Source organism: Mus musculus, chromosome 18 (assembly GCF_000001635.26).
Source record: "Mus musculus strain C57BL/6J chromosome 18, GRCm38.p6 C57BL/6J".
Lineage (NCBI taxonomy): Eukaryota > Metazoa > Chordata > Mammalia > Rodentia > Muridae > Mus > Mus musculus.
The window spans coordinates 14332054-14342845 of NC_000084.6; positions in this window are offsets into that span (position 1 = coordinate 14332054).

Sequence of the window (10792 nt, forward strand, 5' to 3'; positions counted from 1 at the left end):
GGTGTACAGGCTTCTCCACTGGGCAGAAAAGGGGTGCCTGATCATTCTGCGACTGTGTGCAACTGCTTCTGCAACTGTATTTAACTCTTTTTTTGAAAATTCATTTACTCACTCCATGTCTCCTGCCTTTCTTCTTTCACTATTACTATTTTTAATATCTTCTCTGACTTGTGCTTTGATCTGGTTCGCCTGCTTGTCACATTTCATTCCTCCTACTGCCTCTGTGACTGTCTTCTACATTGTCCTCTGACCTGCTGTTACTTTATTTCTATTTCTCCACATCTCGATTGTGCGTGCATGTGTGTGTGTGAAGAGAGGTAGAAGGAGGGGAAGAAGGAGAGAGAGAATGCTAGTCTGCTATGTGAGTGTGGGTGCCTGAAGAAGTCAGAAGAGGGCATCAATAACCGTGAAGCTGGGGACAGGCACATAGCTATGCGCTACTCAAAATGATGGGTGCTAGAAACTGAACTCAGCTCCTCTGGTAAAGAACTATGTGCTCTTAACCCCGAGTCATCTTTGCAGCCCCCTGCTTGGTTGGTTGCCTGACTGTTTCAGGTATTGTTTGTCTGTTTCCTGTAAAGACAGGAGGCATAGAGTTATTTCTAAGCCTTTGCCACATAGATCATCTAACCACTGGCAAAGGTCCTTTGAATGTCTTTTACAGAACAAATTTTTAAGTCAATAAACAGATTAGATGTAACAGTCAGCACTCGTCAAGGCTGTAATTCCCTTAGAATCTAATGTACTTTGGTTGGATGGAGAGGATACAGCTGGAGAGGGGGGTGCTCAGGCGACACAGTGTTTCTGCACGAGCTGAGAACCTGACTTTGTTTCCTGGAAGCCAAACATGCATACGTGTACCTGCACACACCCATGGGGAGATATACTTGGTAAATGGGACCAGCAAGATCAAATAGTAAAGTACTTACAAAACCATGTTTGATGGAAATGAAATCTCTCACAGCGAATGTTTTTCTCCTTGGTATTGACAGGTGCCACTGTAGCATTGTGACCAGCAGGTGACTTCATTAGCAAGCACACGTGACCCTTAATGCATTGGGGAAATGAGAACCCCTTGTGTGGCTTCTATCCTGGTTTTGCTTGTTGAACTGTGAAAACTTATGGTTCTAGGCAAGGCTCCTCTTACTCCTTATCCACCCTCTATACATTTTTTTTCTGCATCCTAACAAACACAAGCAACTTGGTGATGACTCTGAAAATCTGAACACTCCAGCCATTCTGCTAATATCTGTGAAAACTATATATGCCTGACCCAGCTTCAGCCTCACAGCCACGTGTGGAAGCGCCACCCCAAGCAGGAGCTTCCAATTCACTGCAACCCAACTTATTGCATGGTTGAGCAGCTACTGGAATGAGAAGAAGCTGGGCAAGATTTTGCAGGCTTTGGTGTAAGGAGAACAACAAAGAGGAGGCGTTCTTCTCACCTCTGCTGGAGGAAGCTGACACGCTGTGCTGCTTCTCCTCCTGCTCCTTGGAAAGTTGCTGCTGACAAGTCTGGGCCCATGTGGGCTTCCTAGTCAGGTATCTGGACCTCTTGGTCAAATAAGTACCAATGTAACTGGAACTCAGAGACACGCCTAAAAGTCAGACCTGGCATCCATGAGTGCCTTCCACGGACCCAAGAAAGAGAGTGGTTGGAGGCCATCTTTTTCTTCTCTCCCTACCTACCATTCTCCCTTCACTTCTTCATTCTGTCTGTGATGGTTTAAATACACTTGGCCCATGGGAAGTGGCACTATTAGGAGGTGTGGCCTTGCTGGGGAAGTGCATCACTGTGGGAATGGGCTTCGAGGTCCTATGTTCAATCTCTGCCCAGTACAGAAGAGGCCTTCCTGCTTACTACCTGTGGAAGCCAGTCTCCTCCTAGATGCCTTTGGATCAAGATAGAGAACTCTTGACTCCTCCGGCACCATGTCTGCCTGCATGCTGCAATGCTTCCCACCATGATAATAGTCTGAACCTCTGAAATTGCAAGACATCCTCAATTAAGTGGTGCCTTTTATAAGAGTTGTCTGGGTCATGGTGTCTCTTCACAGCAATCAAACTCTAACTAAATAATAAATAAATAAATAGATAGATAGATAGATAGATAGATACTGTACTTACTGGTTTATTGTTGATGTTTGGTTTGTTGGTTGTTGTTTTGAGGTAGGGCTAACCTGGGCTTCAAGATCCTTGTACCTCAGCCCTCTAATTGTTGGGATTACAACTGAGTGTAACACACCTGACATAAGGCTATCTTTAATTATTGGTTTTAATTGAATTAGTCCTGCTGTTTCCTGGGTGGCTCTGTTCACTCCACTGAGGTTAACTGAAATGAATCTGTAGGGATCTTTAGCTGTTTCTCTCTTATTAGGACCAAGAGCCCTTCAGTAAAGGCAGTCTCTTCTGTTATCCAAAGATGTGTTTCCTCACATGCTATGGTGAGGAAGATGTGGCTGGGAGAATCTGATGGCAGAGGAGTTACCCTGTGTTATAAAGGATGATTTTCATGTGCTGTTGGCAGGGCTTTCAATGTCTGTCCTTTTAGAAAAAAAGGAAAATTGTAATTCCTCTTGACCTGCTATATAGAGGCCCTACACATTTTAATTTCTTAGCAATGAACTGGTTAAACCATTAATAAAAGTCAATGTTTGCAGTACTCCATATGCCAATATCTATAAGGATGCCACCTTTCTTAGAGACAAAACAAGCCAAAGCAAATTCAATGAGCAGGGGTTGCCCCTCCACCATCCTGACTTCAGCAACTGGTCGTTCCAGGCAAGCATTTGTGGGAACCCAGGCCTGACCATTAATCTCCCTTGTCAATTTTACAGGTTTGGAGTCACCTAGGGGGCAACCTTCTTGGGTGTCCAAGAAGGTGTTTCCAGAGAGGTTTAACTGAGGTGAGAAGTTCCACCCTGAAGAGTGTTTGCCACCATCCTTCCTCCCACAGGCTGGGGTCCTAGAATGAATGAAAGAGAGAAAGTAAGTTAGTCTTACTCCCTTCCTGTGCATGCGACGTGATTGGGGGCACCAACTCTGCGCCTTGGTTTCCTGTGTGTGGAGAGCTTTACCTCACTGAAGTAGCTATCTGCAGAGAGTAACATGTGCCTGCCATTACAAAAGTCCAAAATCTAAAGCAAAAAGTTCTTGTAATGTGAGGTCAGGCCATTGTAGGCACATTGATATTTTCAAGCGGAATTGTCCCTAGAAGTTGTAAACTAAGACATAAAAGAAAGCAGTTCTCCAGTGTGTTGAAGCACCTCAGGCCACAGGCCTCCTCAAACTGAAGCATCTACATCAGGTCAATGGAAACTGTGATGTGAGCCAATTAAGCCATTTTACATTCTCTAATAGCACATCAAGACGGATAAAGAGAAGCAGCTAAAATGGATTTTAATAATATGTGCCGTTTAATCTAATCTGTCTAAAATAGCACCATTTTAACAAGTAATCGATATAAAACATGGCTGGTGAAGGTCTTGGTTTTGCATTCTGCATTCTTGTATGGAGTCATGGGAAGCTAGTGTGTGCTTTATACATTCAGAATATCTTGATTTGAGCAAGTTATATCTTGGGTGCTCAGCACACTGAAGGGCAGCCCCACAGCTGCCATGACAAGCAGGTTCGCAGTTGTGATGATGACATATTAGTAGTAGAAATAGACAGAGCAGGGGTCCATCCTGACCTATGTTCCAACCCTTGTCACATCATTTCCTGGCTGGGCTTCCTTGCTGAACACACAGCTGAAGAACACTCCCAGACAGGTCCCACTGACAAGTGTTTTTAATTATTTCACACTTTTCACATTGCAAGCTTTATTGGCTCTATTCTGACTGCCTTTGTGTTCAGAAAGGAAGCTTTTAAAATAAATAAATAAATAAAACCTGGCTGTACCCTATGACTATATAAACAATGCAGAAAAGAGGCATGCAGACATCACTGAATGTCATGACACCTCTACAGAGAATTTGTAAATGAAATCAGCCTCTTAAAGAGAATTATCAAAAGAAATAGCTAGAAAAGCTATAAGGAGCAGGGGGAGAGGTTAGCGTGCCTGGTGGTAATGAGGAAGACGATGACCTGAGGTGACGTGAGACTGTGAAGTAAGCTGAACACAAGCAACAGGTGATTCCTCAGCGCTGTATGATGCATACAGAATGAATGGTAGCAGACCCTCTTAAGGAACAGGATGAGGTTAATGCTGTGGCAGAGGGAGAGGCTATTAAATTTCATGTTGCCTTTCCCCTGTATGAAAAGACATCGCATCCAATGTGGAGAGGAAAAGGTTATCTTCTCTAAATGGAGCATAAGGGTGTGGTGAAACATAATACAAGTTTATAGTTTCTAAGAGGTCTGTCCAGTATACTCAAGGAATGTGTGGTCCTTATTGTTCAGCCATCTTTGAGGGATTTTAAAACAGGGAGTAGCCACACTGGAAAGATGGGTTGGCAGCTTAAGGTGCTTGGTGCAAAATCATGAAGACCAGTGTGGATGAATTTTAATCCAGCAACATGACTGCTCTGACAAGAAATCACCAAAAATATGCCCCAGTCAGATTCAGGCACACCTTGGGTTACAGTATGATTTGGCTGGAATACAAACTCACCCTTAATACACACCTTTAATCCAAAACAATAAAGGATAAATCGGTTTGCAGAAGGCAGCAAACCATGTTTGAAAGTGACTCTAGTTGAGGGGCAGACAAAAATGACGAATCAGAGAATGATTTCAGAGGGGGACGGAGAGAGGGAAAGGGAGAAACAGAGAGACAGAGACACAGAGAGAGACAGACAGAAAAGAGTGTGTGTATGTTTTATTTTTTATATTCATTCATTCATTCATTCATTCATTCATTCATTCATTGGTTTTTCGAGGTGGGGTTTCTCTGTGTAGCCCTGGCTGTCCTGGAACTCACTCTGTAGACCAGGCTGGCCTCGAACTCATAAATCTGCCTGCCTCTGCTTCCCAAGTGCTGGGATTAAAGGCGTGCCCACCACTGCCCTGCTGTGTGTGTGTTTTATACCAGGACAGTTTTTATTTTCTTTTTTTATTGGATATTTTCTTTATTTACATTTCAAATGTTTTCTTCCTTTCCAGGTCTCTCCTTCTGAAACCCATGATCTCATCCCCCAACCCCTGCCTCTATGAGGGTACTCCCCCACCCATCCACTCATTCCTGTCTTCCCACACTGGCATTCCCATACACCCTCAGGCCCAAGAGACTCTCTTCCCACTGATGTCCAACAATGCCATCCTCTGTCACATACACAGCCGGAAGCGTGGGTCCCTCCTTGTGTACTCTTTGGTTGCTGGTCCAGTCCCCCAGAGCTCTGAGGGGTCTGGCCAATTGACACAGTTGCTCCTTCCACAGGACTGCAAACCCACTCAGCTCCTTCAGTCCCTTCTCCATATCCTCCATTGGGGACCCCATGCTCAGTCCAATGGTTGGCTGAGAGCATCTGCCTCAGTATTTGTCAGGTTCTGGCAGAGCCTCTCAGGAGACAGTCATATCAAGCTCCTGTCAGCAAGCACTTCCCAGCATCCATGATAGCATCTGGGTTTGGTGACTGTTTATGGGATAGGTCCCCAAGTGGGGCAGTCTCTGGATGGCCTTTCCTTCAGTGTCTGTTCCACACTTTGTCTCCATATTTCTTCCTGCGTGTTCTCCCTTCTAAGAAGCACTGAAGCATCCACACTCTGATCTTCCTTCTTCTTGGCCTTCAAATGGTCTGTGAATTAAATCTTGGGTATTTCAAACTTTTGCTAATATCCACTTATCAGTGAGTGCATACCATGTGTGTTCTTTAGTAACTGAGTTACCTCATTCAGGATATTTTCAAGTTCCATCTATTTGCCTGTGAATTTCATGAAGTCATTGTTTTTAATAGCTGAGTAGTACTCCATTATGTAAATGAACCACCTTTTCTGTATCCTTTCCTCTGTTGAGGGACATCTGGTTTTTTTCCAGCTTTTGGCTATTATCAATATGGCTGCTATGAACATAGTGGAGCATGTGTTCTTATTACATGTTGAAGCATCTCCTGGGTATATGCCCAGGAGTGGTATTGTTGGATCCTCAGGTAGACTTTATCCAATTTTCTGAGGAACTGACAAATTGGTTTCCAGAGTGGTTGTACAAGCTTGCAATCCCACCAGCAATGGAGGAGTGTTCGTCTTCCTCCACATCCTTGCCAGCATCTGCTGTCACCTGAGTTTTTTATCTTAGCCTTTCTGACTGGTGTGAGGTGAAATCCCAGGGTTGTTTGGATTTGCATTTCGCTGATGACTAAGGATGTTGAACATTTCTTCAGGTGCTTCTCGGCCCTTTGAGTTTCCTCAGTTGAGAATTCTCTGTTTAGTTCTGTTCCCCATTTTTATTAGGGTTATCTCTGGAGTCTAACTTCTTGAGTTCTTTGTATATATTGGATATTAGCCCTCCATCAGATGTAGGATAGGTAAAGATCTTTTCCCAGTTTGTTGTTTGCCATTTTGTGCTATTGACAGTGTCCTTTGCCTTACAGAAGCTTTGCAGTTTTATAAGATCCCATTTGTTGATTCTTTATCTTAGAGCATAAGCCACTGGTGTTCTGTTCAGGAACTGTTCCCCTGTGCCCATGTGTTCAAGGCTTTCCCCCACTTTCTCTTCTATTAAATTCAGTGTATCTGGTTTTATGTGGAGTTCCTTGATTCACTTAGACTTGAGCTTTGTACAAGGAGATAAGAGTGGATCAATTCACATTCTTCTACATGATAACCACCAAGTGTGCCAGCACCATTTGTTGAAAATGCTTTCTTTTTTCCACTAGATTGTTTTAGCTCCCTTGTCAAAGATCAAGTGGCCATAGGTGTGTGGGTTCATTTCTGGGTCTTCAGTTCTATGCCAATTATCTACCTGCCTGTCACTGTACCAACACCATGAAGTTTTTATCCCTATTGTTCTGTAGTACAGCTTGAGGTCAGGGATGGTGATTTCCCCAGAAGTTCTTCTATTGTTGAGAATAGTTTTCACTATCCTGGGTTTTTGTTATTCCAAAGAAATTTGAGAATTGCTCTTCCCAACTCTATGAAGAATTGAGTTGGAATTTTGATGGAGATTGCATTGAATCTGTAGATTGCTTTCAGCAAGATGGCAATTTTTACTATATTAATCATGCCAATCCATGAGCATGGGAGATCTTTCCATTTTCTTTTTTTTTAATTAGATATTTCCTTTATTTACATTTCAAAGGTTTTCCCATTTCCTGGTTTCCTCTGTGAAAACCCACTATCCCCTCCTCTCTTCCCCCTGCTCACCAACCCACCCACTCCTGCCTCCTGGCCCTGGGATTCCCCTACACTAGGGCATAGAGCTTTCACAGGACCAATGGCCTCTTGTCCCACTGATGACCAACTAGGCCATCCTCTACTACATATGCAGCTGGAGCCATGAGTCCCACCATGTGTATTCTTGATTTGGTGGTTTAGTCCCTGGGAGTTCTGGGGTTACTGGTTAGTTCATATTGTTGTTCCTCCTATGGGGCTGCAAATGCTTTCAGCTCTTTGGGTACTTTTTCAAGATCCTTAATTGTGGACTGTACTTAGTCCAATGGGTGGCTGTGAACATCCACTTTTGTATTTGTCAGGTACTGGCGGATCCTCTCAGGAGACAGCTATATCAGGCTCCTGTCAGGAACACTTGTTGGCAGCCACAATAGTTTCAGGGTTTGCTGATTGTATATGGGATGTATCCCCAGGTGGGGTAGTCTCTGGATGGTCTCTTCTCCACACTTTGTCTCTGTAACTCCTTCCATGGGTATTTTTTTCCCCTTCTAAGATGAATTGAAGTAAGAACACACATGATATGCACTCACTGATAGTAGATGTCAGCACAGAAGCTTGGAATACCCAAGATACAATTCACAAACCACATGAAACTCAAGATCTTTCCATTTTCTGAGGTCTTTCTTTCTTCAGAGACTTGAAGTTCTTATAGTACAGATCTTTCATTTGTTTGGTTAGAGTTACACTAAAGTATGTAATATTATTTGTGACTATTGGGAAGGGTGTCATTTCCCTAATTTCTTTCTCAGACTGTTTATCCTTTGAGTATAGGAAGGCTACTGAATTGTTTGAGTTATTTTATATCCTGCCACTTTGCTGAAGCTGTTTATCAGCTGTAGGAGTTCTCTGGTGGAACTTTTGTAGTCACTTAAGTATACTATCGTATCATCTGCAAATAGTGATATTTTGACTTCTTCCTTTACAGTTTGTATCATTTGACCTCGTTTTGTTGTCTAATTGCTCTGGCTAGGACTTGGAGTACTATATTAAATAGATAGGGAAAGAGTGGGCAGCCTTGTCTAGTACCTGGTTTTCCTGGGATTGCTTCAAGTTTCCCTCTATTTAGTTTGATGTTGGCTACTGGTTTGCTGTATATTGCTTTTATTATGTTTAGGTATGGGCCTTGAATTCTTGATCTTTCCAAGACTTTAAACATGAAGGGATGTTGAATTTTGTCAAATGCTTTTTTCAGCATCTAATGAAATGATCATGTGGTTTTTTTCTTTGAGTTTGCTTATGTAGTGGATTACATTGATGGATTTCCATATATTAAACAATCCCTGCATCCCTGGGATGATGCCTACCTGATCATGATCGATGATTGTTTTGATGTGTTCTTGGATTTGGTTTGTGAGAATTTTATTGAGTATTTTTGCATCCATATTCATAAGAGAAATTGGTCTGAAGTTCTCTTTCTTTTGGGGTCTTTGTGAGCTTTTGGTATCAGTGTAATTGTGGCTTCATAGAATGAATTGAGGAGAGGTCCTTCTCTTTCTATTTTGTGGAATAGTTTGAAGAGTATTGGTATTAGGTCTTCTTTGAAGGTCTGATACAATTCTGTACTTAATGCATCTGGTCCAGGACTTTTTTTGGTTGGGAGATTTTTATTGACTGCTTCTACTTCTTTAGGAGTTATGAGGTTGTTTAAATGGTTTATCTGATACTGATTTAACTTTGCTATTTGGTAGCTGTCTAAAAAAATGAACATTTCATCCAGGTTTTCCAGTTTTGTTGAATATAGGCTTTTGTAGTCGGATCTGATGATTTTTTAAATTTCCTCAGTTTCTGTTGTTATATCTCCCTTTTCATTTCTGATTTTGTTAATTTGGATACTGTCTCTGTGCCTTCTGGTTAGTCTGGCTAAAGTCTTATCTATCTTGTTGATTTTCTCAAAGAACCAGTTCCTGGATTTGTTGATTTTTTTTTTGTATAGTTCTTTTTGTTTCTATTTGGTTTATTTCAGAGTTCATTTCCTGCCATCTACTCCTCTTGGGTGTATTTGCTTCTTTTTGTTCTAGAGCTTTCAGAATGCACTTGTTTTTTGTTTGTTTGATTAGTTGGTTTTGGTTTGCTGTTGTTGTTTTTCTTTTTTGGTTTTTCAAGACAGGGTTTCTCTGTATAGCTCAGGCTGTCCTGGAACTCACTTTGTAGACCAGGCTGGCCTTGAACTCAGAAATCCGCCTACCTCTGCCTCCCGATTTCTGGAATTAAAGGCGTGTACCACCACGCCCAGCAGAATGCACTGTTAAGCTGCTAGTACATTCTCTTTCCAGTTTCTTTTTGAAGGCAGTCAGACCTATGAGTTTTCCTCTTAGCACTGCTTTCTAGTCTTTATTTCTTTTTTCATTTCTTCCTTGACCAAGTTACAATTGAGTAGGGTCTTGTTCAGCATCCATATATACGTGGGCTTTCTGTTGTTTTTGTTGCTATTGAAGACCAGCCTTAATCTTTAGTGATCTCATAGGGTGCATGGGATTATTTCAATATTCTTGTATTTGTTGGGGACTGTTTTGCAACCAATTATATGGTCAATTTTGGAGAAGGTACCATGGGGTGCTGAGAAGAAGGTATATTCTTTTGTTTTAGGATGAAATGTTCTATAGATATATGTTAAATTCATTTGGTCCATAACTGATTGTTTTCACTGTGTCTCTGTTTAGTTTGTGTTTCCACGATCTGAGCAATGATGAGAGTCGAGTGTTGAAGTCTCCCACTATTATTATGTGAGCTGCAATATATGCTTTGAGCTTTAATAAAGTTTCTTTTATGAGTGTGGGTACCCTTGCATTTGGAGCATATGTTCAGAATTTAGAGTTCTTTTTGGGAGATTTTTCCTTTGATGAGTATGAAGTGTCCTTCCTTATCCTTTTTGAAAACTTTTGGTTGAAAATTGATTCTATTTGATATTATAATGGTTACTCCAGCTTGTTTCTTGGGACCAGTTGCTTGGAAATTTTTTTCCAGCCCTTTACTCTGACATGGTGTCTGGCTTTGACACTGGGGTGCATTTCCTGTATGCAGCAAAATGCTGGGTCCTATTTATGTATCCAGGCTCTTAGTCTGTGTCTTTTTGTTGAAGAATGGAGTCCATTGATGTTAAAAGATATTAAGGAATAGTGATTGTTGCTTCTTGTTATTTTTTATGTTATTTTTATATTTGTGTATCTGTCTTCTTTTGGGTTTGTTGAAAGATTATTGCTTTCTTGGTTTTTCTCGGGTTTAGTTTCCCTCCTTGTGTTGGTGTTTTCCATTTATTATCCTTTGTAGGGCTGGATTTGTGGAAAGATAGTATATATATTTGGTTTTGTCATGGAATAGCTTAGTTTCTCCATCTATGGTAATTGAGAGTTTTGCTGGGTATAGTAGCCTAGGCTGGCATTCATGTTTTCTTAGAGTCTATATGACATCTTCCCAGGATCTTCTAGCTTTCATAGTCTCTGGTGAGAAGTCTGGTGTAATTCTGATA